Raw genomic sequence first — 6,315 nt, 5'->3', positions numbered from 1 at the left:
TCCTGCTTCTCCTCTTACCTCAGTTTCGTTCGTTTTTCAACCCCCTCAGTTTTTGCATTTATTATTAACGGTACTAATTTCTAGGGCTTTACATTTCTTAACTGAAATTTTAGGTTTTTTTTTTGTGGTTGTATAAATAACGCAGTGCTTCACTTTTGATGGAGCAAAGACGACTTTGTTTTCAATTGTCAGTTGATCAGTTGATGGAGCAAGTTCTCGCTATCAATGAGGTCACTTCTTCTTCCCTTCCAATCTTCTCATAAATTATTGTTGTATATGAAACTCTTGTAAGTAAAGTGAATTTAGTTTGGCGCTTATGATTGGTAATTTATATGTTTTTTGGAGCTCTTTTAGTTTGAAGATCATCTGTGAATAGTATATGTAGATCATTTTAGTAGAAAGTCATCCATTGTTATCATAGAATGGAAACTGTTAATTATATTGGTTCGGTAGTGCATTATATGTTCTTTTTTGCTTTGTCTAAATGGGCAAGTTCTTTTTTGCAACTTCTTACTTTTTACTGAGAGAAGTCTCTGGATCAGTAATCATTCTCAGTTTGTACCCATTACTTAACAGATCTTTAATATCAGATTTAGAGTTCATTTTTCTCATAAACTTTGGTACCACGCAATCAATACTTACAGACCTTGGCAGAGCCTATAGGGTATCTGATATATACGACTTGAAATCTTTGACATCAAAATTGCAGGATATAGAGCATCAAGGTTTATGTGCATGTGAAGAAACAAACAAGCCAGAAGATGATGGAAGGTATCAACTCCCAATGAGCCCAGGATTGGATGTATTTGATGAAAAAATCATTTTAAAATATTTTCTATATTTCAAATTTTAATGCAAAAGTGAAAATTCAATTCAATTCTTCTGCTCAAGTTCTACATATTGATAATGGCAAACAATATTTTCAGCTCTTGTTTTATATCTTTTTTGTCTCAAAATGATATGATTCATTAATCTTCATGTTCTAAAATGTCTCAGGAAAATGGTGTTGCAGAGCGTAAATTAGAAAAACGAACTTTATTCTACATACGAAAGTTCCTATAGAATTTTGGAGCTGGTCATCCTACAAACTATATACCTTCTTCTACATTTATTGTTCAGGTATTTTATTATGTTTTTACATCCTAATGTATTGTTATTTCCTTTACTTCTAGGATCTTTGGGTGTTCATGTTTTCTATACAATCATACTTTAGATAGGTCAACAGTTGACCCTAGAATTCTGAAGAGTATTTTTTAGGGTATTCTTACACAAAAAAGGAAATCGATGTTACTGTCTGAGCATGAAAAACTTATCATTTTTATAAGTGTCACTTTGATTCTCATTCCTTTATAATAATGCATCACTTCCATCAAAAACAGATCAGGACTATTTTTAGTTTTTGATTCGTCAGACTTCTACTTATAGACTTGATTTGAAACATGAAAAGCCCACAAAGGTGTATTCTAGATGTATTCAACATATGTCAGAGCCTTCCAGTATTTCCAATACTTCTTCTAATACTCCTTTTGTTTCATAATCTACATAAATTTAAATTTCTCCATCTGATGTTTAGTCTGTCAAATCTGACTTGGATATTTATACTGCTGTATGAAAGGGCAAACGAACTGCTCTGCGAAAGAGTAAACATCATTGTGCAGTTTATTCTTTGTCCAATTTTGTATCTTATCCTCTGTTCCCAAGTTTTTGTCGAGAGCTCTATCTATTCCAGATTGGAGAGAAACTACATAGGAAGAACTTATGGCTCTTAAGCAGAATGAAACATGGGATATAGTCAACCGAGGAAGAAGGCAATAGGTTATCAATGTGTTTATGCAGTGAGATTAAAGCCAGATAGCATGCTACCTAAGCTGAAGGCTTGCTTGCTGCCAAAAGGATATTCATAGACATATTGTGTCAATTATCAAACAAAATGAGGAATCCACACATAGAGAGACATGAGCATTCTTCTACTCTACGGAGCCCTCTGGAGCTGATATTCTCCCTGTTGCTAAGATGCCTTCAATAAGACCGCTTGTGTCTCTTGCTGAAATCTACCATTGATCAATCTATCAGCATGACATCAAGAACTCCTTCCTAAATGGTTTTATTGATTGAGAGGTCTACGCAGAGCAATCGTCTGGCATGCCAGTAAATAGGGAAAGTTTGTAAAACAAGTCGTTATATGGTATAAGGCAATCTCTCAGAGCTTCGTTTGGGAGATTGCTACAACAGTTCAAGAGCTTGGACTTTCGACACACCAAAAATAATTCAGTTTAATTAGTTGGCATGCTAGAAAGATCGTTCTTTTAATGTGGACGATATTGTGATCAAAAGAGATGATGCGCAAGGGATTAATGATTTAAAATCATATTTGCAGCAAGGCTATTAGACCAAAATCTATGCTAATTTTGGTATTTCTTGGATATCAGGCTGGCCGTATGAAAGGCAGAAATCTTCCATTCTCAACTGGGGAGTATGTTCTGATGTTAATAAGTATTGTGAGCTAGCATTTACCTGCTCCTAAGTAGTCATTAGGGGTGCAACAGAACAGTACATATATTCCAAACACGTAACGCTTCAAGAAAAGGATAATGGTTGCATTGCAGCGTTCTCTGATGCAAATTGGACAGCTTTGCCAGTCAACAAAAGATCTACTACATGATAATATGTTTCTTGAAGGCAATTGTTTCTTTTGGAAGAGTAAGAAAGAATGTAATATGTGTAGACTTAGAGTACATAGCAATGACCAGTACGACACGTGCATTAGTATCCATACAAGAACTTCATGAATTAATTGGGTTTTGCTTTCTGAGTTTAATGTATATACATTGTGACAGCCAAGCAGCTATTTATACTATAGAAAATCCATTTTTATTATGACAGTATCAAGTTAGTAGGAAAATGTGTGGTGGAAGTAAAATTGCAAAGAGATTTGATGTAACAACATTGCTAATGTTGTAGTATTTTCATTGCGTACTTTCTCCTTTATCGATTATCGAGATACTTTCTCCTTCAATCCTATATTTAAATTCACTACTTGGTGATTATTTGATACAATGATCTGCAATTATAACATTACAACTATAAAATTTTTCAGAAGGTAAATCATTCAAAATTCAAATAAAGTATTACTTCATACTAAGATGGAAGGTATGATTGCAATCATTTATTTGTTTCTAATTCTACTTTTTTAATAGTTTTTGGATTTTTGGATTGTCATTAATTTTTTGAAATAAATTATTGGTTGTTGATTAATGTGGTTGATGTGCAAGTATGGTTGTGTTCTCAAATCATTAACCAGATTTAACCAATTGAAGGATTTAGATAAATAAGTCTTATTTGATTTGACTTACTTTGTCATCTGAATTCGATATGTGAATTAATTGATTTGATATTACTTGAGAGTTTTTCTTCCTTTTATAACAGACATTGTTTTTAATTAGGAATCAAAATAAATTTGCTAAAATTAATACATTATAAAATGAGGCATATCTGTAGGTATGATCTGGTTCATCTCATTCACAAATTTTGTTTTTTTAGAATTTAGAATTGTATGTATGCATATTTTTTTTAATTTGCTTGAGAGGTTGATACAAACTGCGAAAGAGGATAACGAAAGGTTCTTGCTAAAGCTCAAAAATCGAATGTAGCGGTAAAGATTTGATTTTGAATTGAGCTTTGTTTGTTTGTTATTTGTTATTCTGTTTGTTTGATTAATTGGGTAATTTTTTGGTGTTTTTGGGGTTGGGATTGATAATCCAACAATTGAGGCCCGAATCGAGCATTTGAATATTGATGCAAAGGCAATTGAGGGGAATTCGAGAGATTCTGACAATTACATAATTTTTTGTGATTTATTTATTTATTTCCGGATGAAGTGGGAAAAATTCATTTTTTTCCCTTCTTTCATTCTGTTGATAAATTGGTTTGGATCTGCTTTTTTATTTTTTTAATTGATCAAGAGAAAAAGATTTTGAATTGATTCTTTTAATTTTTTCCTTGTCTTATTTCTGATTTTTAATGTGGTTCTTTGGATAATACATTGCGATTAGTTTTGTTTATTGGTAATACTTTTACTATTTCTCCTTCTAATTTTAATGTAGCGCTCGGAGGTTAAGGGTGAGAGAATCTACCTATCTATCAAGGTAAATTTACTTCTAACTTCCCTTTAGTAAACAAAAGTTCCTGATCATGTGTAGAATGTCTTCTATTACTTATTTTCAATCAGCTCGTATTATGAATTTAATTTTCAAAATTCAAGTTAATCATTTAGAGATTTTTGAATTGCTAACATAAAAGAAACCGTAATGGATGAACTATGAAAGACATTGCCAGTGAAATTTTTGGAAGCTTTCATTGGATTTTTTTACAGGTTGAATGCTATTTTTCTTAACGGGTTATGATCAGATATTACGTTGCCAGTGAAATGTATACAATAGTTACTTCAATATTTTATAGTTCTTTATTGTTTAATATTTTAATTATTTCTCATGCTCAAGAAAATAGAAAATGTGGGTCAGATAATATTTGGATGTGTCCTATGAGAATGAAGAATTAGAAATTGGTAGCATTTGAATAGTTACTAGACGTAAGATTGAAATTGATGATTCCAATTTGCCTATGAAATTTTGCTCATAATATCATTTTCTACAATCTGTAGGCTTACGGAATGATATCAGGTCCTAATGGGAAAATTATGAAACCTGAAATTTCAACTTCAACAGAGAACTTTTACTACGTGAGTTTAGACATTTTCATAATTCTTGTACCGCAGTCACATTCCAGTCATGTATTATTCACAAAATTACAAAAAGATTTAGAATTAACCAAACTCCATTGGGGTGAAATATGCTATAAATGATTGCTAATCAATTATGTATCGATATTTATCTTTCTTTGTAGGAAAGGTTGGACAATGTTACATGCACCATTATCATGGTCCACGTGCCAGCATACAGTGCTATATGGTGAACTAGACATCTAGGTCCCATGCATTTTCCTCTCTTACAATTTTATAACTATTTTTTTAATAGCTTACATGTGTATTATCTTGAGCAAGATCGTTGTGTTTGTTCCATTGTTATAATTTAGAACATAATTATGATGCTTTGCATCTTGCGTTGCTTTCAGAGATCCTACCATCCCACTTGCAAGCATTTCACCCTCTGATATTGCATTTTCATTGACGCGATATCTTAAAGATCCATATATGATGGGTGTCCATTGATGAGGATGAAGGTGACGACACATGATAATTGTTTCTGTATTACAACCTGTACATTCTGGTGTGCAGGTGCTAATGATGGGTTTTTTTCTTCGATCCACTTTTTCAAATTCATGAATGGCTATAGCCTATAAACCTCCTATCAACTTTTACCAAAAATTCACTATGGGATGCATGCGAAGACTCGAGTTTTGGGAAATTTTTCCCAGGATCTTATGCTAGCAAAGGCTCTATATTTTATCTCTATTTACAATTTTTGGTATGTGATTCGTGTTGTTTCTGAAAGTCTCTAACACATGGCATTGAAGTGTATTACATCTATAATTGGAGGTAGCAAAATGTAGTTAAATTTCTTGTTGTATATGAAAGTAATGTTAAAAGATGGAAGAATGCTCCCAAATTTGTTGAAGTCCTAAGATGATTATACTATTTGATGATTTCAATCTACCTATGAAATTTTGCTCATAAAATTAATTTCTACAATCTATAGGCTTACCGAATGATATCAGTTCATGATGAGAAAATTGTGAAGCCTGAAATTTCTATATGATAATTGCACATGAAAACTTATTTAGTGGATGATTGATTAAAACTTCAAGCAATGTGCAATTATCATATGTTTTATGTGAAGAATGTATTTAATAAATAATTGTAAAATTAGTGAGTGAAAAATAACTTGGCCTTCAAATATTTAAACTATTGTAGTTTTTTAATATGCGTCACGTGCAACGCACGTATAGCATACTAGTAATAGTTAAAACCATATATACGGTCCTTCGTGAGATTATAATGACCATAGATTATTCTTTTCCTTTTAAACTTAGTCCCTTAATCTTTCATACTTCGAATTAGCCCCTCAAATCTTTAAATTAGTATTAGGTTCCATTCTTAATGATTTTCAAAATTAGTCCCTTAAATAATTAAAATTACAACAAGGTCCCTTTATTCTTAATGAGTTGTCTTAAATTAATCATTCCGATTGCTACTAATTAAGAAAGATAAATTAGAATAAATAACATTGTATTACATTTGTTATCTGATAAATTAGAATAAATTAATCATTCCGATTGCGACAATTAATCATTTCGATT

At 31.8% G+C, this 6,315-nt stretch overlaps 1 long non-coding RNA gene across 3 annotated transcripts; it reads left to right on the top strand.

Annotated features, from left to right (window-relative positions):
• On the top strand, positions 2 to 5,617 carry LOC109822793. 3 transcript variants are annotated; one of them, XR_002242274.1, is made up of 7 exons: positions 2 to 70; positions 170 to 230; positions 710 to 771; positions 997 to 1,119; positions 4,104 to 4,145; positions 4,661 to 4,738; positions 4,903 to 5,617. It is a non-coding gene; the product is annotated as an uncharacterized LOC109822793 (long non-coding RNA). The 3 variants fall into 3 exon arrangements; XR_002242273.1 differs by having other exon boundaries at positions 12 to 230; positions 4,903 to 4,984; positions 5,131 to 5,617; XR_002242272.1 differs by having other exon boundaries at positions 12 to 230.

Source organism: Asparagus officinalis, chromosome 8 (assembly GCF_001876935.1).
Source record: "Asparagus officinalis chromosome 8, Aspof.V1, whole genome shotgun sequence".
NCBI classification, from domain to species: Eukaryota; Viridiplantae; Streptophyta; class Magnoliopsida; order Asparagales; family Asparagaceae; genus Asparagus; species Asparagus officinalis.
The sequence above is the reverse complement of the archived record's forward strand: the minus strand, read 5'-3'. Positions and strand labels throughout refer to the sequence as shown.